This window comes from Aedes albopictus, chromosome 2 (genome assembly GCF_035046485.1).
Source record: "Aedes albopictus strain Foshan chromosome 2, AalbF5, whole genome shotgun sequence".
NCBI classification, from domain to species: domain Eukaryota; kingdom Metazoa; phylum Arthropoda; class Insecta; order Diptera; family Culicidae; genus Aedes; species Aedes albopictus.
Genome location: NC_085137.1, coordinates 435,275,940 through 435,301,778, shown reverse-complemented (window position 1 = coordinate 435,301,778; position 25,839 = coordinate 435,275,940). Strand labels below are relative to the sequence as shown.

Below are 25,839 nucleotides of genomic sequence, written 5' to 3'. Positions count from 1 at the left end.
AAATTTCCATAAACAAATAAAAAAATGCATAAATAAATCAAAAGTTTCCATAAATAATTGATTTTTGGGCAATTAAAAACGTCAAAAATGCAATGAATAATTCAACTGTTGCAATAAAAAAAGCCATTTTTCCCACCAAATAACTTCGAATTTTCCATAAATAAATCCGATTTTTCCATAATAAATTAGAAAATTCACAATAAAAAAATATCGATAAAGCAATAAATAGTTCAAAAAGTGCAATAAACGAAAAAATAAATAATTAATAAATGTCAAAAAATGAGCAATAAACGTAAATGCATTTTGAGCCAAAAATTCAAGTAGACCATGCGGCGAAGCCGCATAGAGGATTGAGGAACTGAGGCGGCAGAAGGCCGCCGAAGTTTCCGATATCCGATGCACCGTAACTGCATCGATTCAGTTCTAGGCAAACCACAGATCCAAGAATTTGCCCGGAGTAATGCAAACATAGATGTTATTCCTTTTTTAGGTCCGACGAGCGATAGCGAGTTCGGACAGCAAGCAATTGCTCGATAAATTGCAATCATAGTTACGCAAGCTTTTCAGTCGTTTCAGTCATATAAGTGCGATTCAGCATTTCACTGTCTCATAATTTCCTGCATTTGTTTTTCATGGGTAATTTCGTCATTTTTTATTACATTTTTTGAATTTTTTATTGCTTATTCGATATTTTTTTATTGTGAATTTTCTAATTTATTATGGAAAAATCAGATTTATTTATGGAAAATTCGAAGTTATTTGGAGGGAAAAATGGCTTTTTTTATTGCAACAGTTGATTTATTCATTGCATTTTTGACGTTTTTAATTGCTCAAAAATCAATTATTTATTGAAACTTTTGAATTATTTATGCATTATTTTATTTGTTTATGTAACTTTTGTTATTTATTACTGCTTACAGCCCTGTTTCTTCACTGGGACTTTTTGAATTATTTATGGAAAATTTTGTATTTATTATGGAACGTTTAATTGTCTGCCAATTATTTCTCCAGGCGTTTCTCCCGAAATTTCTTCAAGATTTTTTTTTCCAAATATTGATCCGTTTCTGGCAATTTTCCAGAGATATGTAACTCCAAGAGTTTTTAAGAGATTGCTCCAGGAATTTTTCCAAAGATTTGTCCAGGAGTTCCTCTCACAGATTTGTTGAGTTATTCCTTCAGAGATTTTTCAGAAACTCCTTTAATATTTGTAGAACTCATTCATAAAGATATCTCTGGAGATGTTTCCACCAATTTATCTAGACATGCTATTAAAGTTTTATCCAGGTCACGTTTCTTTTGTGCTGGTTTTGTTTTTTTTTTTAATTTAGGAAAATTGGAATCAAGTTTTTGTGTGTGCTTGCGTTATAGAAAATGGCCAGTGTAAACCGTGTTCCGCGAGTAAACCGTGGGTGCTTGATCAGGCCAGTAGAAAAGTTGTATCTGTAATATTTTTGGCTTGGGTGCATTGTGTGCTCGATGAACTTTCGATTGTAGCTTTCATCCGCGCGCGTGTGCAAAGTGCTGTTGCCGACTTGTGGCAGCTAAAAAATAGGCGTCTGAATTATCTGTATGGGGTCTAGGAGCTGTGCGGACCCGATCCTCCTGCGAGCAGCTGACACCGACGTTCACACGGTGAGCGATTACCTATCATTGGATCCATGGATGCTTTTTATCGTCATCTTGTTCCCCCTGGAGCAGCCTCATTCCGCGCTAGAAATCAGATAAGTAGCCAGTGTGAGTGTGTGAATGTGTTGTAAAGTGGCTTAGGAGGGCGCGGTCTGTATGTGACGCTAACTTGCCTATTGCGAATTGTTCTGCTTCATTCAGTAAGCGCTTTGTTACCATACTGTGATATATACATAAATGCAATCATTTAAAGAGACTTTATTTTAATATATCAAACTACATATATAAATTTATGATAATCCAGTGGCATAACTCATACTTAATTCCAGATCATTCCTGTATCAAACTCCCAACTCCTTTCTATTTTGAGGGCGTCGGTGAGTCGCTGGCACCTCGATAAATAGATATCATCCTTACCCTACTATCCCTTCCCATCCACAAAACGAGTTTCTTTTCGTTTCAGAAAGCGACCAATGGCGCTTAAGTCTAGGCTTGTTAGCCAGGATACAGTGAAAATGCCTGTGCCCCATCCCTGAAGCAACGAGGCGCATGGAGTGACAAAATCTCTTAGCTACGTCACTCCCAACGTTTGTGTCCAATATACTAAACACTTACACTCTCATCAACACATTTACATGATCTACACTTACACACTCTGAATCTTGTCGCATCACTCGCTTATAGGGATTCCCAAATCAACCCATTCCAAATATCCAACTCCTTGACACCTATGCAAGTAGGTGTCATATCATCACATCCTTTCCTTTCCTCGCAACGGAGAAGATGGGCGTGACCGGCAATGGAAGTTGGATGTTGGCAATGGAATGGAAGTTGGAATGAAAGTTGGCAAATTTGGAAAAACGCTTAGAAAACAACAAACAGCTTCCTGAAGTCTGGTGGAGATACGTTGACGACGTGTTTAGCATTGTTAAGAAACATCTTTTACCTGAAATCTTGAACAATATCAATAATGCACACAAAAACATCGAATTCACTTGTGAAATTGAACAGAACAACCAACTACCATTTTTGGACATACTCATCGTAAAACAAGAATCAACACTTTCCTTCGAAATTTACAGAAAACCGACACACACTCAACGCACTATACTAAATTCATCAAATCACTCACATCAACACAAAATTGCATCCTTCAATCACATGATACACCGAATGCAGACACTTCCACTTAGTGAAACAGGAAAAACGAAAGAACTTAATTACATTTTCGAAACAGCACAGTTGAACGGTTACACAAAACAAACAATACAACAGATCATCAACAAAAAGACACAACAACAATACAGACGTTCTTTGACTACACTGACACGGACAGAACCTACACTTAAACGGATAACTGTGAACTACAACAATGACACCAAAAAAACTCCGACCAATTCTCAGAAAGTTTGGTTTTGAATTAGTTTTCACAAGCAAAGCTAACCAACTTCAAACTCTCTTAGGATCTACGAAAGACCCGTTGGACAACTTAACAAAATCTGGTGTTTACAAAGTAACATGTAATCACTGTGACAAAATATACATAGGACAAACAAAACGCACACTCAACACACGATTCAAAGAACACATAACGGAAGTATCAAAAGCACACAAAGACACAGACAAGGGACTCATTCATCATTTTAAATCTAAAGTTGCTGAACATATTTTCAATGAAGGACATTTTATGAATACTTCAAATATTAAACTCTTACGACACATTACAAACCCATGGAAACTTGATGTTGCAGAAAGTTTAGAAATTTACAAACAAAACAATAAAAAACTACTTAACAAGGATCAGGGCAATGGGTACACGTGGCTGTTTAAATTTTTACCTAACACACACAAAACATTACACAATACACAAAACACAAATTGACTACCTACCAAATCGGCAGGAAACTCCCAAAAAATGACCACGTGGTTTATGGACAGCCCCTTGGAAAGCCGTTCCTTCCCAAATAGCATTCCATAAGCAATTAGAATAGGAGTATTAAAGCTTAAACATGACAACTTTCAGTATGCAATCTACGAATTACTCCGTTACTACGCAGCGCAACGCAACATGCTATTAAAGTTTTATCCAGGAATGACATCTTCTAGAGATGTCTCAAAAAATACTTTCTTATGAGTTCTTCGTGAATTCCTTCCGTAATTCTTCTAGTGATTCATACTTGATGTATCCCAGGAACTCTCCTACAGATTATTTAAGGAATTGCAGAAATTCTTGAAATTCCTCCAGAAATTCAATACCCACAAAAAAAACTGGCAGAGTTGCTGTAGAGATTGCACAAAGAATCCGTTCGAGTTCAGTGTAAACCTCCTGAGCAGCCAGAAAGTTCCTTTCGGAACTTTATCTGAATATTGTAGAACTTGAAAGTGTATTTTGGGAAGTGAAATTATTGGTTACTTTAGAGTAGTTCAAGCTTTTTCCGCGCTTGACATTAGAATTTCGACACGGATTCGATCCTTCCCATGAAAATCACTACCACAATTGAGAAAGGAGCATTTTTCCTGTCTCACTGAAGGGACCATGAAAGATATAACTATATGACTTTTCCTGGAAGTTATCTAGATATATCTCCAGGTTTTCCAGCAGAAAATTCTTAAAGTATTCCTCTAAAAACTTTTACGAATATTTTCCACGAATTTATTCTTAGATTCTTTCAGGAATTCGTCATGGGGTACTGTCATATATAACTCGTCATTGTTCCAAAAATTCAGCGCTGTGCCATAACGTCCGAAGCCTTAATCTGTCAGGTCTGCGGCGCATTTTTGTCTGGGATAGCATCCAAACATGCAGATGCGTCACTGACTCCTAGGAAAGAAAGCACATAAGATTTGGATGCGTCACATTCATTTGCACGTTCTTTTGCATTAAAAAATAATCGGGACATTATGGCCGTGGACGTTTTTTTTTATTTTTTAGAAATTTATCCATAGATGCCTTCGTTAATCCCTCCAAGGATTTCTCCCGTAGTACAGTACAGATTGCTCCTGGAGATCGTTCTTGACGTTCCTGGAGCAGAAGGGAAAGGGTTTTCCAGCAATTTCTTTAGAAACTTGCTCAAGATTTTTGTCAATGGTTTCTTTCAAGAATTTCCCCCGGAATTCCTTTACCATTTTTTTGGGATTGTTTCTTTTAGGAACTCTTCTAGGAATTTCTCAAGAGATCAAGAACTACTACCGAAATCCCTCCTGATATTCCTCTGGAGATACCTCGCCATCATATTTTTTTCAGTCATGAGTCTGAAGATTATTTCTTCCGTATTTTACCTGAATTCATCCTGCAATTTCTCTAGGTAATAGTACAGGATTTCCTCCACAGTTTACTTTTTGAATTCTTCCAAAGATTCCTGCTGGAATCTCTCCCGTGTTTTTCTCCGAAATCTTACAGAGATTTCTCCAGGAATTGCTCCAGTGGTTCTGTCATTTCTTTCCTGAGAAATTCCTCCGGTGATTCCTTCAACAACTTCTTCAGAAATTCCCTCATAAATCTCCAGGTATTGGTCTAATAATTCCATCAAAAAATCTTCTGGAGATGTCTTCAGCAATTATTTTAAACATTTTTTTTGAGAATTGTTGCTGAGATTCCCCCTAAAATTTATCAGAGAATTCCTCCACAGATTTATAATATGACTCCTCCAGAAATTTTTTCAGAGATTTACACCACAATTCCCTCAGATAGTCCTCCAGGAATGCCTGCTTAGGTTCCTCGAAGAATTCATTCGAAAGTAGTAAAGGTTCATCCAAAGATTCTCAAAAGATTCGTCTAATAATTTATCCAGAATGTTTGCCCGTGTAGTTGCCGGCTTAGAATAGCACTACGGACCCCCTGTTCCGGGGGTAAAAGTCCACCAAACAGGGAACCCCAATCCAAGATGTCAGGCGACCCGTGCTGAGGGATGAATGGTTGAGGGGGTTTAAAACATGCTCGATCTTTAACGGAGCCCGTAACGTGGGTAGATCTCCCAAACTGAACCCTGGTGACATCGTTTGTTAAGCTAGAGTAATGCGTTTTGGTAATAAGGATTCATGGTACAAAGCCCTTGTTACTAGTTACAGTTTCTAAAATTGCATTTATTTGGCCTTACGGATAGTTAAAGACTCGGTTTGTCCTCGCCGAGACTACACTTGATGTAAGGAAAACAAACATGCTTTGCGTATCTAATTGCGTAATAACCTACTAAGGACTGATAAATACTGGTGATACAAGGACTCACGTGAATTCTTATTACCGAACACATTCTCTAATTTGACAACGTTTTGCAACTAGCCTAAAGCCCCGGATTTTTCAATGTTGTCCTGGGACTAAACTAGAAGCAAGACACGGATGGGGCCAGAGTTCCGATGCATGAACAAATATCAGTTCTACCGTTTTGTTTATCTCAGAAATAGAATCGATTATGTGTGATTAAGGGCGCAATTTCGCTGGGATTTATTTCCCTGTGAAAACGGTACTTTTTCATCACATTCGATTTCTCGAACCTCTGAGGTAACAAAACAAGATCTGTACAGAAATCGATGCTCCATTGCCTCTCAATGACAATGGAGTAGTACGACATGCACTAAATACTAAGGATACGGGTATTGCCACAAAAGATCTAAATACTGGTCGCAGTGGCTCATCCGAACAGAAAAAAAAATCCAGAATATTCTACTAGATTTTCTTATTGTATTATGTTATGATTACTTTCATTGAGTAGTCCTCTGAAGGGAATAGAAATCCCCTCGTAATTCTTTCAGAATTTCAGAATTTCTCCCAGGTATATATATTGTTCCAGGAATTCAACTATTTTTTTTTCTGGAATAATTCTACCAATTTCTTTAGCTAATTCTCTGAAGATGAGTTCCTTCAGATATTTTAAGGAATTTCTCCCAGAATTCTTTTAAGGTGTTTTAAAATGTCCGTCTTTGAGAGTCTGGTGCAAGGTTGAACTGAAATTCCAAAATGTTTGTTTTTAAAATCAGTTTTCTTTCTCAAAACTATAAATCCTTTTTTGAAAATGGTATCACTCTAAGTAGAAAGCATTTATATTTTTATGGAGATTGGCAGGGATTTCAATGAGTTTTTAATGAACAATGATAGTTATATTCCTCTTAGTTCTTCCAAGAAGTTTAGCATTAGTATTCATAGGTTTCTTCAATAGATCTTGCAAATATTACTCGAAGATTTTCTTCAGAATGTTATAAAGAGATATCTCCGAAGATTTCTTAAGGGTTTCCTCGAGGCATATGTCCACCCAGGTAACCAATAAGCAGTTCAAATGGTATTGATTCGGCACTATATGCGCCTTTACAGCAGGCCATTAAATGCTAATTTGCCCTATATACGCCATAAGTGCTACTTAAATGCAGATTTTGGCCCAATATACGGCTGATTAAATGCTTAAATTTCCTATCCCCCAGATTGTCAAAAATAAAAATAAAATATTACCCCTCCCCATTTTACGGCCCTTTCTCTTCTATTTTTATCCTCATTCTCCTGTGCAACTTTTGAGGCTTGGGGTCACGTTTTGAAATGTTGTTGTTGGTTTTTGCTGATATCGGCGAAATTGGGATTTGATCCCTCGATCCTTGGGTTGACGATGGTGCTGAATCGCGCTACGATGTAAGCTATAGATGATTAAATAATGTGCGTTCGTTTTTTGATCAATTTAAAGCTTGAATATTACACCGGCAGTTGGTTTGTCAGATATGCTGATAATTAAATCGATGATGTGCTGATGTCAGATGTGCTGATAATTAAATCGAGCATTGGAAAGTAGCGAAATCCATGGAATTTATTTGCCAAAGCATGTTTTTTTAGTTGCTACTCTATAAATGACAGGACAAGCGAATGATAATGGTATCTACAGCCGGGGCACGTAAATTGAAGAAGTGGTAATGTGCTGTGGGTTTAGCATCCCTCATCCCACTTAGCAGTTTTATGGCACTAATGAGCAGTTGTGATGCTTGTTGACCAAAACATACCGTGCATCTGAAATGCTACACAACGGCTGTCAGATTTTAAGAAGCACTTCAATTGCTAATATAGGGCAGTTTAGCAGTCAAACTGCTATCATACGGCAGTAAGCAGCTCTAATGCAGATATAAAACAGAAATACGGCTTATTCAAATGCTCATTGGTTACTTGGGCAGTATACAGATTTCGTTGGTGTGTTCGACTGTTTTACGAAACTGTTTCGTGGTGGCTTGTCAGTCTTGACAAAAATAAAACACTATTTATGTTATTTTGTCCGACGTTTCGGTCCGTTTGGGATTTTCTTCAGGAACTCAATAGTTACAGTGTTCTCGTCCAGTGTGGTTCGGTAGAACCTGTAACTGTCGATTTGGTTCGAATTTTCCCGCACAATCGCAGCCAAATTGGATGCCCTATCGGGGGAAACTCGTTCCGAAAATTAGCACTCCGGAATTTAGAACCTACTTCGCAAACGATCACCATTGCTTTAACATAAATAGTGTTTTATTTTTGTCAAGACTGACAAGCCACCACGAAACAGTATACAGATTTCTACAGTTTTATTTTTCAGATGATCCTCTGTGCTCTGTCTTCAGCTGTGTCTTAATTCATGAGTGGTGAGAGCCTTTTCGTTGTACCTTGACTCACGACAATTTTCAAAAATGATCCGTTTTCATGCTATGACATTCATGCACATTGCACACCTCAGAGACGTGTAGATGTTCATCTAATTCCATTCGAAGGAGATTTGGATTGTGAAAAAGAACAAACAATGTGCATTAGTGTAATCGAGTTCAGTTCTGTGCCTTCAAATGAGGGAGATGGTCAAGTGGCTCCGTAGCTTGGATGACAGAAGCGCCCATCTAGCGAATTGCGAGTCGTGGGTTCGATTCCAACCGGAGCAAATGGATTTCATTTCATAATTAAATCGATCAAATCGATACATTGTTAGCACAATCTGTAATATTACAAATGACGAATGTTCTGTACATGTATTTGTGCTTCACCATATTTATTTTCTTTTCTACTAAATTATTGAAAATACCATCGATAGCTATTTAATCCTTATGTGGCCGAAAGGGACCCGGATACTCATCGCCTTTTTAAACGGTGTAGAAAAAAGCAAAAAGTTTGTCGGACACATAACGGTTATTGATACCGTCATACACAGTTAAGAGCGATTTAGCAGTGATTCATATTTCCGACCGGACACCACTTCTTGCAAAAATCGGTAAACAAACACGGCATAGTGAATGAAAATGCTGCGCTATTTTTTTAACAGCGCGCTATTAATACTCCATTCTTTCTTGATGCGTTGTTGAATAACAATCGCACGTGTTCTCTTTGGGGGCATTTATTTTGATCCGCTTCTGGTTGTTGGAACGCAACGCAACAGCGATAAAATAAAGCCAAAATAAAAACTAAATCAAAACAACAACAAATTGATGAGGGCATGTTTGCCGAATTCAAATGTGTTGGTGGATCAAAATAAAAGTCCAAGAAGAGGAAAAGAACCCTCCACTTTACTCGATAAAGTTTTTTTTCCTGAAGGGTTTATCTGTGTAAAATGCACTTCGAAGCGGGAGGACCTAGTTCTTGCTTTAAAATACTTTAATATCTTCGTTCTTTACTTTTGGAGTTGCTATGACAAATAACTGTAATAAGACAATATTTTGGCTTTGTCAATGTTCGTGCTACTGTAGCAGCCATGATTATACTTAGGGATGCTTCACCTTAAGCGTACTCGAAACTTCGAACAATATTTAAACATGAGTTGTTTTTACTTAAGCTTAAACCCACTCCATTTTAGATCAGATAAAACCAATGGTGCATTTTATTCGACTTCCACTACTCTCAACTCCGTTTCGGACTAAATTTTAGTTCGAGGCCGTTTCGCGTTGGAGATCAAGCGTTTTTTTTCGCTTCTGATGGGGTTGTGTTCACTGTAAATATATTTGGCAATTTATGCTGCTGGAGGTCAACTCGGCAGTCTCTTGCTCCTCCTCGCACGCTCGCAGAATTTTATCGTCCATTCGATGTTGCTGTCATCCAACCAACTGCTTCAGGAGATGCCCGAATGCGAGAGGCGAATTTTTGATTCGATTTTTTTACGGAGTTTTTTTTTTGCTTTACTTCGTCTTACTTTTTTCCCGCTTCTTCAAGCTGCTGGAGCCATCAAAGCTAGGAAACTTCAAGGTTTATGATTAGAATTTCAATGAGGGTGTACGCGGCTGGTTTAAAATATGCGAACCGAGTGCGAGGGTAGGAGGAATCACAACACCAGAGAGCTCAAGGTTTTTAAAGAGTTCGATATCGGATTACTGTGTAGAGTGTGGACGGGTTCGCTTTTATTTGGTATGCAATGGATGCGTTCGGGCTATTTTTAGGCGGAATCAATTGACCATTCTAACAGTAGTGCAGAATCTAGAATAAGTTGGCACATCGATTTCATCATCGTGAGTTTGCAAATTTTTGTTTATGAGGTTTCGTTTCAAATTGCACTTCCTTCAGAGGTCTTTCGCGTCATCATGCAGGTTGCACTGCCGATAGTTCTTCGTCACAATTATTTGAACCTGGATGGCTGCCCTGAAACCTTATGTGCCCAAGAAAAGGTCACCCCGCATCAGCCACGCGCTTGACACCGCCTGATCGATTTGCTAGAGCTGTAAAGGGGTCCATCCCACAATGGTTTATTTTCCCATTTTCACGCTCTTAATTAATAGCTCGAAGGATTGAGGAGATAGAGCAATAGTGTCTTCGGCAAAGTTGACGTGAATAACCAGCGCCATCTTTTGACAATTAGAGTTTTCGGATCAATCCCCCTAAAAGTGAGATACAAAATTATTTTTTTTAAATTGTTGAGATAGAGGGTTGACGTCTTCGGCAAAGTTGTAGCATTTTTGATTCCAAACAACTTTCCTGAAGACGTCAATTTGGTAATTTTTACTCCAATGGAGATAGTGGCCTGTGCTTGAAAGTTAACCCCAAATACACGTTTTATAAGTAAAACATACATTTGTTGAATTTTTAGACCCATACAATGTTCTGCAAAGTTGTATAAATCAATAAAATACGCAACTTTGCCGAAGACATCAAAGCTGTAAGAATTAAGTGAGACGAGTTATAGATGAATTTATGATTTTTTTCATCCACTTTCAGGGATAAATATCTGTCTTAGGGGCGCAAAAGGTGCAGCTGAGGATACCCTTATCAGAAAGTACAGCTATAGAGTTTTTAAATAAGGGTCAGTTTGTCCGTCCACGATCGTCTACTGAGGAGATATGGCAATAATAAAAAATCTCCTTACTACGATTTAATTGCAATCAAATCTACTTTGACAGAAAAATCCATGGCTACTATGATGAAATATAAATTAAACCAACTTTCGACTTATCTTAGTAAAAGTTCATTGTGTTGACTTTCTTCATATAAAATTTCAAATTGCTTTACAGAAGAACTCTGTTGGCTCTGTGAGAGCGTATTAAACCCCGATAAATCCTAATATTTTATTCAATGAATGGGATTTGAACTAAATAAGGAAATCTTATAAAAATGCAGTGGAAACGTTTTTTAGAACAAATTTGGTATTTAAAACATTCAGGACTGTTGCGCAAATTCGCTTAGAGAAGGTTATATATCATTTGATCATAGTAGCCATGAATTTTTCTGTCAACGTAGATTTGAATGCAGTTAAATCGTAGTAAGGAGATTTTTTATTATGGCCATATCTCCCTAGTAGACGATTCAATTAGTAGCCATAGTTACATTACTGCCCATATTCGCATAGTTGACGTAAGCGCCACTGTAGTTTTCAACACACATTTGCAATTTTAACAATGAATAATTCGAAGTTCAACATTTTTTCCACGTTGACATCTAACTAACGGTTGAATCTTGTACTCTACTTAATAAAACTGATCAGAAACATGTGCATGTGTTAGACATTAGCTTGTGCATGCTGGCATTGGCAATGGTGGTTACATCGACTATGCGAATATGGGCAGATTAGTTGAGTGCTCTTCTGCGGAGATTCTTGGCAAGGCAGAGCCATAGCGGACGGAAGGAATCGCCTTGAAATATCCTCCACCTGATGCTGAATATTCTGGATCTCAACACGACTGTTCCGTTGGTAATTTGTAAAGATGTACTCCAGATCCCCATCGCATGCTGATGCTACATTAGCCAGGTGACGTTTACGTCTACAACTGCAGTACCTTGAGAAGGTACGAGTGTATTTTTTGTAGGAAATGTACGCCATGCTTAAGGTTTTTCTGCTCATAGGTGGCTGGACCTTCAAAGACTGTATTTATGATAACCTGATATTTATCGCCTTGCGTCTTTTCGTAACATCCCTTTTGTTTTTCGGTCCTCATGTTATAAGCATCGCAGCGGTCTTGTATTCTCCTCGCTATTACTGACGACAATACCTTGTACAGAATCGAAAGGCACGTGATAGGCATGTTCACCAGTGGATCGTCGTAATTTTTTTTATTTAAAAAAATATTCTCGAAATCCGGTCCTCTTGTTATTGCTCAATTTCTGGTATACCGGAAATGCTCACGGCTTCCGTATATCCCTAGCGATTACCACGACTGAAGTCACATCTCCTACTCCAATACACTGTCACCCTTCGTCTGCCAACCAAATCCTATCGTCGTCGCTGCGCTAGGGTTCTTTCATAGATTGGCCACAAACTGTGTCGTCGCTAATTTCCAAAAGGCAGAACTTCCTTTCATTTATGATGAACATCTGGTTTTACTCCTGCAGCACACTCAAATTTTGTTGGCTGGATTCTACGTGGGTGTTGGTTGAGAATATTCATTATGCTGACTACTGTAGGATCTCTTAGTTCTACGGACTTCACAATGTCAGCAATAGGTCAAGCTAGCTATGTTGATCGATTGCCTATGTGTGTACTTGGTTCATCGATGTTGTGATCCGGCTGTTTGTATGCTGGGGCATGTGCGACGTTCGTCGTCTCATTGCGGGTGCGTCCACACAATATACAGTAGATTCACGAGGTTCTGTACCGTCTCCAACTGTGCAAAAATATCTTGAACTGCACTTCGTAGCCGTGGAAATTTTCCTAAGATTTGGTACTCGGTACCGGGAAATGAAGTCTATCCCATAGAACTGTGTGTGACTTTTGTGGCCATGTGGAGCACTAGTTCGTTTACGTAGTTACTGTCGCTGTATCTAGGAGCAGTGAGTGTAGTCGACACACGATTTTCACTTGCGTTCGATGCATCAAGCCAAACAGAAAGCCAGCTCAGCGTATCGCTCGTTCTTATTCTCTGCTCTCCCAATTCCCTCGACGTTTATGTTCTCTGCTTCTGCAGCGGTAAGTGAGCATATTATGAGGCAGATTTGCTTTCTGCCGTGTGCTTATTCAAGTGAAGCTAGTTCGCTAAGCGAAGGAATCTCGATTCATTGAACATTTCCAGCATCCTTGTTCTAGCATTTCTATTTATCGTCTACATCACCAGCTGTCGCTGTTGATCACCCACAGCAACAATAAGACTTGGTGGTGACTATTACTCTTGTTTCTGCTATATGCTTTGGTTTCGTATACCATCTTCTACAAACCAGTAGCCACTCGCTCTCTGTTTTATCTGCAAGAAATAAGTTGGCTGAGCAATGCATCAAATGTGACTTTTTTCTGACAGGTTTCAGGTGGTCCCAGGGGGTTCCAGGGTCGTTCCAAGAGTTTCAGGGACATTACAGGGTGTTACTGTGGGTTTCTATAAACATTTCAAGGGTTTTCAAATGTTTTCTAGGAGGTATCGAAAGTACTCCAGGGGGCTTCAGGGTGTTTCGAGGGCCTTCCAAGTTTTTTGTTTTGGGAATTCTTGGACGTTTCAGGGTGTTTCAGGGGGTTTACGAAGCATTTCAGGGGTTTTAAAGGGGTTTCATGGGCGTTCCAGAGAGTTACAGTGGTGTTTCTGGTTATTTCAGGGTCATTCCACCGGGTTTCAGGGTGTTACCATCATGTTCCAGGGGAATTCAGGAATGTTCCAGAGGTTTTAAAAGGGTTTCAGGGGCGTAGAAGCCTTATGGAACCTCTGTCCGAAACGCATCTAAACTCCCATTAAACTTTTAACTGAAAATCTGATAAATTTGTAAAAATAATTTATTCTTTTAACTGCCGGAGTGAACAATTCCACAATTTACAAGAATCGTCCAACATTAGGATGAGACAGGGTTCCATACGTTCGATATGAATGCCCTTTTTTGCTTTTCTCGTACACCAAAATGTACTGAAAGGTTAAATGCTCACTCAAAAAATGAATTTTCGATAAAAAAAAACTCAGAGAGTCGTGCCACACATACCAATCTACTCAGTTCGACGAATTGAGATGATGTCTGTTATGTGTATATGTGTGTATGTATGTCTGTGTACAAAAAAGGTCACTCACTTTTAAGGCCGATGGGGAGTGCCGATTACGGATTGTTGCGACGGCTTCCAATGTATTTTGGTGAAACTGGCAACTGTTCTATCCAATAGGAATTAATTGAATGCATTAGAATCGTAAGTAGATTTAGTGTTAAGTTGTGTGTCGAGTGAAAGAGTTCGTTAGTGATTAAGAAACTAAGTTAATTTTAAGTAAAATCAATGTAAATTATTTAACTGAATTTCTATTAATATAGCATTGAAGCTGCCGTTATCAAACGCTGCTCTCGATATGTGTTTCATTGATCCAGAAGAAACTCGCGCCAACACGGATTATAGCACGAATTGAAACGGAATTTCACCGCATTTTTTGCTATTGAAAATGGTCCGAATCGGTCAAGGCGTTCCGGAGTTATGGCCATTTTAGTGATCCGGACTAGCACCGATGAATTGGTCAATACTGCACCATACCCTATCACCCGACACATCAAATATTTTACCACTTTTATGCAAACAACATTGGAAACCAGAAATCCACGATGTTAGCCAAAAATTTTAAGATGACGACCTAAAATCCAAGATGGTGGCCAACGAATGAGGCGGCTTTTTTACGGAGTTTAAGGCTTTGAAATCATGCAATGTGGTTATATTTGGTATGGAGAAAAAGTTCGAAGTCCAAAATTGGTAATTAGAATATCCAAGATGGCGAGCCAAATCCCAAAATCTTAAATTTCAAGATATCCATACACAATTAATATTACGATTTTTGTTATGTTTTTTTTGGTATTGATGATGCAATCACCCGCCCATGGCAGAGCATGATTTTGAAATCAGGAAACGATTAATGAATGAGAATTGATCATTGACAAATGTTCATGACTTTCGTTTTGTTTTGTAAACTCAATAATTTGAATGATACTTAAGTGCAAAATTTCTTAGCCATGATAGACTTAAGAAAACACTTCAAATTTACCATACTGCCGTTGAAATATTCATTTTTCTGTCAAATTTTATTGCATCCAACCCACAAAAAGCTACACGATCGTGCACGGTGCCATGGATACCTATCAGCATTTTTAAACGGCATTATAGCTCGCGCGATAAAACAAATTTGTACCCGCTGGCAGTGCGTTCTGTTTGGCAGCTATTTTTTCGCCATTCCTCCGACAAATGGTTTTATTTACCAACAACCTTGCCTAACAGTTTACACCCAGTTTCCCTCGCTGCTCCCTCGACCCTACCTCATCGTCGTTTGATACTTGATTGAACGTCGACCGATGAATGCGTCGAACGAATGCGTCTAGTCGGTGTTATACCCCGAGCAAAGAATGATCACTAATTTGGCACGTATTTTGATTTAGTCAGGCATGTATATTCCCTGTTTTCTGAAATGCAGGTAAATATACCAGAAATCTAGATCTAAACAACAGACATTTGATATGTAAACTTAATTGGAATCACGTAAACTTCCACTACTGAAGATGTAAATATTTATAATATGTAATATGTCATGTAATAACTCTGATTTTTATTGAATTACATGATATAACGGAAGTTTACATGGTATATCATGAAATGTACATAACATGTCAAGTAAACTTCTGGAAAATCACACATTTCAAATAAGTGTAAAAAAATGGATTTTGGCTCAGTTTTCCATGCAAATTTAGAATATGCCTAAGAGGCAAAGAAAGTTTTCTGCTAATAGTTAGATTATAACCTAAGCAAAGTAGAAACGTTAGCCAAGGAGAAGAAGGAGGGATTTGTTTTATCTGTCTTGAGCTAGTGTATTCATTATCTTAAACTCGGATAACTAATCGTACCCAAGCAGGAGAAAATAGCTGAAGAATAACAAACTCAGGTATGGAAAACCGAATACCTACAATACCAGAATGAAGTATTAAGAAGCCCTACATAAGAGGTAAAATACCTAATATAATAACTGGTGTGTATTCTGCCCATAACACGTGAATAGAATAATGACATCAGGTATGGCAATACCTAAATAATAATCGACGATTTTTCCATACAAATGATGATTTTTCCATAACTGAATAATACCTCAAGCAGTCCTCAACACCACGCCAATAACTCGTTGAGGTATTTTATCAATATCTACAAAATACCAAAGTAAGTTATTTTCAATACCTGAATAACCGACCAATACCTTGTCTTGGTATGATACCTGACTTTGGTATACTGCAGTTATGTGTCAGTTATTCGTTTCTGCTCGGGTACCCGCGTTTGATCGCGTGTGAGTTTTCTGGTTCGTTTGGCATATGCTTAATCTGGCGTAATTATGCTGCTCGGTTTAGTGCAATCGATATGCGTAAATAGCGATACATCGTTGTTCTGTATGGGCCCAACCAACACTCCTTAAGTAAAATAATACACATACTCTCACAGAAACCGTTTAAGGAATTCCTCCCTAGCATTGGAAACCAACAGTTTGAAGGCACAAAAAGTTACAAAAGTCACCGTGGCGGAGCGAAATATCGCGTTGCATATAGTGTTGCGGCTCGAAATAATGAGCTGTCAATTTGCGAGGCAAATATGGAGGAGGAGAGTTGCTAGTTAAATCTATTCGCGGACGAACGACAGTAGTGTTGGTAGTAGGTAAGGTAGGTGGTATACGAAATTTGCATTGGCGTGCCGGTGCGAATGAAGAGACAGACCCTCGCGCAATATCAACAAATAAAGCTCGCCCCCGTCCGTCAAGTGGACGACCGTTTGATAAACCACTTTGGATCAATCAAGTTTATAAGTTTGGGGTGGAGAGCCAGCCACCACGACACGGCGACACATGGCTCATTTTAGCGAACCATTTCGAACCGTCCAGTTTTGGCAAATATTCACCGCATCGGTTCGAGGTCTCTTTTTAGCGGCTGGCTAGCTATAGCTATGCAAATGAGTTGAATAATTTTACCTGTTGATGAGTCACGTCTCCTAACCGATTCGTTTCGGCAATAACCGGTAAAGTAACGCAACGCATCGCTTTAGTTTACCGGCTTTCGCCTGTTATCCAGGGTTAGACGATCCCATACGTTTCTCCCGGCATTTGTGAGCGATATCTCTAAAGTTGGTAATCAATGTTAACAATTAATGTAAATCCAGGACTCAAAAATACCCACTTCTGAACTAGTTTTGACGAAAACATTGCTCAATTGGACTATTTATTCAAGGGTTATCAACAAAACTGGCACTTTGATCAGGAGCAGTCCGCTTCGCTTCATGTTGCCAGTGTGACGATTTAGGCAGCATCCATTTCTTACGTGACTCTGAAATCGAGAATTTTTGACCGCCCTTTCTCACCTCCGTAACGCTTTTTTGTATGAAAATCCTAATAATATATTTGTATGGATTGTAACGCTTTGCCGTACTTCCTCCATCTCTCAAAAGCGTTGCGTAATTTGTGGACAGCGCTTTAACACGACCATCACGAGAGAATCATTAGAGTCGATGTCTGTTATCACCTTTCAGAAATGATACGATACGCCCGAAATAACATGCATTTTTTGTACATTTTCCTAATGCATTTAGAAGATTATGGATGCCTACCAAACAGTTTCCAAATTTTGGTTTTAAACACCATTGGAAATCTATCAACGAAAACTCCAAATATTCCTTAGAAAAGCTTCATCTGGAATTGGTTTCACCACGGTGGCATTTCTTTTTTCTATTTCACAAATGAGCTCTTATAGAAAATAATCTGTAAATTTTGCTAGATGTTCCTCTATCTAAGCCTTGATGGTGGCTTAGATAGAGGAACATCTAGCAAAATAGATTAGAATATTATACCAGAATATGCTATTGAAAGTTGGTTGGGGACGATTGCTCTTTATCCCTACTGGTAACAGATAATGATCTTGAAAGTTTTTGTTGCAGACAAAACGGAAGCTGAATTTGTTGCGTATTTTTCAACTCGTGAAAAATCAATTATTACTAATCCAAAGTCAAAACTGTTCGATGATAGATCTTCAGCAGAAATGCAGTATTTACCGACTCAAAGTTACCGTTCGAAAACCGCAGTGCAAGGCTAAAAAATCTCTAAACTCGTGATGTACGATGTTTATCCTATTATTTTCAAGTTGGGACAAACTTATGTCGCATTGGGTGGGTTGTCGCAACAAACACAGGATGCGACACTGTCATTATTGTTGAGCGATGGATGGATTTTGATTCACTGCTCTTAATTGATATGTGCTTTTTAATTCCCCAGAAGCGATTCCTTCAGAAATTCTACCTGGGATTCATCTAAGAATTTCTCCAAAGATCCCTCTAGGAATTTCCAAAATTAATCTATGGATGACTTATGTCATTTCTTCAGCAAATACTTACAGTTTATCCAGGAAATCACAAGAGGATTTTTCCAGGACTCCGCTACATATGTCCTGGGGTCCCTTTTGAGATTCCTATATGATTTTTTCGTGGTATTTCTACAGGAATATCTCTTGGTATTGCTTGTGGAATTTTTCTTGTGATTACTTCTAGAATTCCGGAAGGAGTTCTTACTGAGAATACACCTGGAATTTGTGCTAGAATTTCTCAATCCATTTCGGCTGAGGTTCAGGAATTACTCCAGAAATTCCTCCGGAACTTTTTTTCAGGAATTTCCCCGTGGATATTTCCAGGAATTTTAATCGGAAATTGAAATAGGGAGTATTAAACTACTGAAGGGATTTATCTGATAACTCCTATAGAGGTTATTATAGCCACCCGAAAACAGTTCATTCTACAGTCGAACCTAATTCAAAAATTATATTTTTTCGAAATTCAGGTAGGGTTTCGTGCTCGAGTAATTTCTCCAGGTATTCTTCCACGGCCACTATCAGCTGCACTAGCCGAATCCACTTCCGCTGACGTCTAGTCCAGTTTTACATATGCCTGAATGACATTCTTTTAATGCATTTAGAAGGTTATTTTTATCTGTCAAACAGTTTCCAAAATTTTGTTTGGAACATCATTAGAAATCTCCCAACGGTATCTTCAAATAATCATTAGGGAGCTCTTTCAGAAGGTTTTATAGAAGTTTCACCTGGTCTCAGCATAATTTATTTATTTTTTCATTAATGAGCTCGTATAAATAATCTCTCGATTTTGCTAGGTGCTCCTCTATGGAAGCCACCATCAAATTGATTAGGGTTTTTACCAGAATATGCTGTTGAATGCTTCATTAAGTTCGTAAAAGTTTTCTGCTAATTTTATTTGGGCTTAAGAAGGTCACATTATTATTAATAATCATTCGCTCTCTTATTCGAATACAAACCAATCACCGATTGACAAATTGGCAAAATAATGGGGTTAACCTACCTGCTAACTTCTAAAAAAAAAAATAAACAGCGCTTCAATGCTTCTGATTTCTTCTGATGTAGTGCTGATCCTTGTGTATGAATTCCCACTTTTTCGGGAACTACATTTTTATCTGTAATTTTTTCAAGAAATTTCCTTGTAAATGCATAAACTTAATAAAACTGCAAGAATTGCGAGTGAAACCTTTGGAGAAAAATCCCCAGCCTTCTGAACAAATTCCTGAAAAAATTACAGTAAAGCCCTGATATATCTTCAGAGATTTACTTCAATTACTAAAGAAAATCTTGAAAACTTGAACAATGTTCTTCGAAAATTTCCCCAAAGTGTACTACTTATTCCAAAGGAAACTATGCCTCCCCCAATGATTTCTATGCAAATTGTTTCTAGTGGTCTAACTGCTGAGGTTAGGTTCTTCTAAGAATTTATTCAGGCATTTTCCCCAGTAATTTCTCTATGACTTCAGTGCTTTTCTAGGTATTCTTCCTAGAGGATTCCTATCTAAAGATTCTTCCATTTTCTCTGACATTGATCAAAAATGTTTCATATTATCTTATAAGAATTCCTTCAGAGAATCCTACATGTTGTTTCAGGTGCTGTTTTCGAAAAATCTTCAGAAATTTTCAAATAACTCGTATCTACTTCACTCAGTTTTTAGTAACCTTTGACATGTATCTCCTGGGATTTTGTCTAATGCCGCGCTTCCTCTGTTTCCATGGCGCACCAACCTTTTTTGAGCTCGTTTAAACGAGTAGAAAAAGCGAGCCTGCAACACGTTGGAGCGTCGTGAAAACCGAGTTTGGGAAGCGCAGGTCTAATGGGATCTGGTAAATATTTATTCAAGAACGCACACTGTGGATTGCTGCAGCGATTTCGTCAGAAATTCTTAATGAAAGTGTTTGCAGAAAGCTTTCAAAAATCAAGATAAGCCACGTTGATTTTTTCTGCTATTCTGTTATATCAACGTATTTTGTGTTTTTTTATTCTTTGCCCTGTCCACTTTGCTGAACGTACCAGGCAGCGTATGACGTTGGTTGTTACAAACTTTGGTTTTTAGGCAAAACTGGATCCATTTCCTCATATTTTGGTTTATGATTTTTTATTATACACCTAAACCTTATTGTACGTCCACTATTGGCTTAGCGAAATAAAATTCTACTACAAAAATAATGATCAAAATAAACATTTTTATATTTTTATACACTTCTCCTAATCACGGAGATGTTTTAAAAAATATAAAAATGTTGAGTTTGCTCATTGTCTTGGCGGTAAAATTTTTTGTTGCTTAGCCAAGCATGGACGTAAAAAAAGGACGAGGTGTACAACGAAGCAATATCTCAAAAATCGGTTTCCATACAAATTGAGAAGGAAGACTAAAACATTTTCTGATTTTTTTGCCAGATGAAGAACGTTTTTCATTTTTACAGGAAACATTTTTAAAGAAAAATAAAAAAAAAATGATTTCTGTTTAATTTGTAATGTTTCCCACCAGGAAAAAAATCGGAAGATACCTTGATCCTTCCTCGCATTTACAGAAAACAGATTTTGAAAATATTGCTCAGTAGTTTATTCAAAAAAAAATCAAAAACCGAAAAGGAAACGCATCTAGAAACGCCTCAAGTAGCAAAATGGAACCGCCTCAAGTATAGCTTCCGGTGGAGGAGCATTTCATGTTCAGCGACTGGGTGCCAGGACAGACGCCGTTTAAGCCACAGCTTCTTGGTGAACAGGTGCTCGGAACGTACAATCTAGCTGAAGTCAGAAGGACAACAGAGCCCAGGCTGCACTACCAGGAAGGCACACAACCCTTAGCTGGAGTATGTGTCATCGGGTAGTCCGTGGAAGCATTAAGCAGGAACTTGTGAGGGCCAGAGCTAATGGATATTGAAATACAGCGAAACAAGTTTTCCGAACATTCTTATGGAAGTTGTCCAACCTTCCTCTTGGGAGTTGTCTGAACTTCTTCTTTTTGATTTTTTCCAAACTTTTACTTTAAAGATATTTGAACTTTATCTTGGAAGTTGCTCGAACTTCTTCTCGAACATCGTCCTAACTTCCTCTGGAAGTTTTCAAAACTTCCTCCTGAAATGTAGAAGCTTCCTCCTGGAAGTTGTCCAAACTTTCTCAATAAGTTGTTTAAGCTTTCTCCTGGAAGTGGTCAAAACTCCACCCTAAAAGGTATTCAAAATTCTTTCTACTAGTTGTCAAAACATCCTTCTGGAAGTTTTCCAAAAAGTTGTTTAAACCTTCTCCTGGAAGTTGCCTTAACATCCTCCAGAGAGTTTTCAAAACTTCCTCAAGGAAGTTGTCCGAACTTTCTGTTGGAATTTGTCCGAAATTCCTCTTGAAAATTGTCCAAACTTCTTCTTGAAAGTTATCGAAGCTTCCTTCTGGAAGATGTCCTAATTTTCTTCAAGAAGTTGTCCAAGCTTCCTCCACAAATTTGTCCATACTTCCACCTGGAAATTGTCCGAATTTTCTTTAACAATTGTTAAAACTTCCTCCTGATAGTGGTCTAAACTTCGTCTAAAAAATTTGCTAAACTTTCTCCTGGAGTTTATTTGAATTTTATCTTCGTATCGTTGTTGTCCAAACTTTCTTCAAAAAGTTGTTTTAATTTTCTCCTGGAAGTTGTCTGAACTTCTGAGTCGTAAAAACTTCATCTTGGAAGTTGTCCAGACTTTCTCCTGGAAGCTGTCCAGACTTCCTTCTGGAAGTTGTTGAGACTTCCTCCTGGAAGTTGTCCAAACTCCTTCTTGTAAGTTTTCGAAGTTTCCTCCTGAAAGCCTCCAAGAAGTTGTCCTAGCTTTCTCCTGGAAGTTGTCCAAAAATCTCCCTGAAGTTTCCCAATCATCCTCCTGGAAGCTGTCTAGAAGGCATCCTTTCGGTAGTTCAAGTTGTTCAAACATTCTATCGATAAGGAGGCCAACTCTGAAGCTGAAAACCTCTCAAATAAAGACAAAAAAAATCCTCCTGGAAACATTACCCTAGAAGTTGTCCAAACTTTCTTTATGAAGATTTTCAAGCTTTCTCTTGGAAGTTATCTGAACTTCCTCCTGGAAGTTGTCAAGACTTCATCCTGGAAGTTGTCTGAACTTTCTCCATAAAGTTATTCAAGCTTTCTCCTAGAAGTTGTCCAAACTTCTTTCTGGAAGTTGTTCAATCATCGTCCTGAAAGTTGTATGTACAAACAACTTCCTAGTACATCCACACTATATTCTGCTGGAACTTGTCCAAACATCCTCCTGGAAATTGTACAAATTCCTTATTGTGGAAGTTGTCCAGGCGTCCTCCTCAAAGTTGTCCAAACATCCTCCTAGTAGATGCCCAAGCTACCTGCTGGTAGTTGCACATACTTCTTTTTGAAATATTGTTCAAACTTCTTCCTGGAAGTTGTTCAAAATTGTTGTCTGGAGATTATCCAAACATACTCCTGCAAATTGATGAAACTTCCTTATGAATTTTTTTCTATCCTTCCTTCTGGAAGTTGTCCAAATCTTCTTCTGAAAGTTGTTTTCCGAACATGCTCTTGAAAGTTGCCCAAACTTCCCCTGATTTTTTTTCAAACTTTCTGCTAGAAGCTTCTCCTTGGGGTTCATTCAAATATTACGTTACGCAAAAATTGTCAATTTTAGATACCCTCCCTCCCCCACGTAACAACTTTTGTATGGACAATTTTCAAATTTTGTATGAAGCGTAACACAGCGGTAGACCCCCTCCCTCCCCCTTAGCGTTACGTAATATTTGAGAAAAAAACCTTTGGAAGTTATTCAAAATCCCTTTCGGTTGAAAGTTGTCCAAACTTTCTGTTGAAAGTTGTCCAAACTTTCTCAAGGAAGTAGTCGATACTTTCTCATAGAGGTTGGCCAAACTTCCTCCTGGAAGCAATCTAATTGTACTCCTAGACTTATGGATGCTCTTTCCAGTCCATGAGCATTAGTACTGTTAACAATCGAGAATTTTCTCTACAAAAGTTTTCTTTGAGAAATTCTACGCAGGCAGAATGAAACGTATGCTATGTCCACGATATTCTAGGAAATTTCCATTTCTCAAAGATTATATGCTTAATCTTCGAAACCTAAGCGTATTTCAAGTTGAAAAGGGGATTGGCGCCAAAATCGAACGCAAACCAAGGTATTGATTTAAACTGCCAACCAAAAAACGTAGACGCCAAAAAAAAAACTCTGTCTATAACCAGTTTAGTTTACATATTTACATTACTGTCTGGGATGGCAAAAAAAAAACAAGTTAACAGCCAGCTTGCGCTCCCCAACCGAAGGTTGACCTTAAACTTTTGTCAAGAAACCTGACTAGCAACTAGGCGCTCCAACCAATAGCCGACAGACGGACGGCTCCTACGCACCAACTCGTAGCTAGTTACGTCAAATCTCCCAAGTCCCTGCCCGATCAATCGTGCGCCGATCCAATTGAAGTGGGTGGAATATTAAAAAGATTATGAACTTAAGCGATCTATCAGTAATAACTAAGCAATTAATTACCACCAATCAAAATGCTGCAGCCTTGTGCTGGGTTATCCAACTGTTGTTGAGGAGCTTTGGAGAACTCCACGCGCCCATGTCTCCTCCGTACAGTTTTCGATGACCTACTAAGGACCCGACATCAGGGGTTGAAACAATCGAATCCATTGTACCGCTGTAGCTGAAGCTACTCTACCGTACCGTAGCCGTAATATGAATATTTACTCATTGGAACAGAACCTGGTTGATTATGGATTGTGGAAGTTGGAGCTGCTGTTTCGCACCGGCCGGTTTTCGTTCGAGATAACTTATTCAGAGCTCAACGGCCACCAACAGCTACATATCTGCTGACGTAGAGCCCACTGACTGTGGGCAATTATAGCGTGATGCGATTCATCACCTACAATCTGACAGCAGCATGAACAACTAGGAAATGCTTCCGCGCGCCAGTATCGGGGCGGCGGCGGAGCGCAGTTCGTGCCGTACTAAGTTGCTAAGTCGGGCACGTTCGGTCGTAGGTATGTAATTATCGCAGCTGTTAGTGGCACCAACACCGTAGTTGCGCCTATTGACTTCTTGAAGATAGGGTTCGTCCAGGCAACGACACCAGCAGAGGAGAAGTAGGAAAAAAAAACCTAATTAATCCACCTAGCGGTGATGGTGCCTTTCTCGTGCTTTAAAATATCCTTTCAACAAAACTCGAGCGACATGTTGAGCAGTTACATCGGTTAACCAAAAACGCTGCAAATTGAAGGTGCCACATGCAGGGTTTGACAATTTCGACGGGACTCTCTGAACCAATTCCGGACCACTACCAGTGACGTAAGGCTATTTTCCACGATTTGATGTGTCACATGCCTGGATTTGGTTCACTTTTACATTTGGCCTCTTCCGGCCACTCAAAACCGATTCCGAAACACTTGCTGACCGTTCATTAGGTAATCGAGCAGAAGAGAATACCTAACAAATACCATATCAATACCAACCTCTGATCTAATACTTACAATTGTTATTGTGATGTTATCCCGCATAATCACGAACTGTTAATGTATCGTATCTCATACTGTGGATGACCATAAGCAATTGTCTTTTAACCAATTCTCAGACTGTCCGAGATAACAGTAAGATAACCATTCTATGTATAGATTTGCCAGTTTGAGAAATGGTAAGCCGGCAATTTACAGTATGTAGAATAGGCGGTTAAGATTGGTTACCATAAAAAATCGCTCGTTTTCTCGAACAAATTTTTCGCAATACAGTAAAGGATACGGTCAATATATTATCCAGTTTTTCGTACAATTCACTGCATAGCATATGTTTAGAGAACAGTTGAACCATAAATTTGGAAGAAAAGTGAATAATGTATGTTATACTGGTGATTTATGGTTATTCACTGTAGAATACCTGTAAACCGTATTGTACATATTTAGTTATGTACACTATTTTGTACTGTTCTTTTGTATTAATAGTAACAAAAAAGGGAGCCAATTAAATAAGAATCAATGAAACAAGTGAATACGTCTAGAAATATTTTAATTCAAGTACAATAACTCTAAAAAAATCCATGGCATATTTTAATTTCCCGACTCCACCACCTCTCATCATTTAGAACCCCTCTCTCTCCGTCAGAGTGTGTCGTACTGGATGGATATTTCACCTGATTGCAGTCATTAAACACATTCTAATGTAATTTAAAAACACCTCCGACTTCCGCTGAATAAATCGTTCCTGATGTATGGGCTGGCTGCTGCTACTTGAGCCGATCAGTTTTTCAAATCGCGGTACTGATATGCACTTCGCCCGTTTACCTCATTCATGGATCCCTCTTCGGAGCTTGATAGCCAGTTCCTATCCTGTTGCTATATTGTTTCCGTATACTCCAGCAGCATTCTTCCGGAGGTCGCCCCAGCAATATCTCAACAAAACTCGCTAGCCTTTGCTTTCCCCTATGGATGGAAGTGCTGGAATCGTTTGGCGTTTTCCTCAAGCGGCTGCAGGGAACGAGATGATATTAAGTTTTTGCGACCTGAAACCTGTAAAGAACACGGGAAATTAGTTCAAAATCATCCAGT

General features: G+C 38.6%; 1 protein-coding gene and 1 long non-coding RNA gene across 3 annotated transcripts in view; one reads left to right on the top strand and one right to left on the bottom strand.

The window, feature by feature from the left end:
• The window catches only part of LOC109415738 (sestrin homolog), a 225,050-nt gene that overhangs the window by 45,636 nt on the left and 153,575 nt on the right, over positions 1–25,839 (top strand). The window lies entirely within an intron of this gene.
• The window catches only part of LOC115265319 (uncharacterized), a 34,901-nt gene that overhangs the window by 3,669 nt on the left and 5,393 nt on the right, over positions 1–25,839 (bottom strand). The window contains exon 2 of the long non-coding RNA XR_003896582.2: positions 1–25,800. This exon is cut by the window's left edge and continues 3,669 nt beyond it. This is a non-coding gene — a long non-coding RNA (uncharacterized LOC115265319). The remainder of the gene's footprint in view (positions 25,801–25,839) is intronic.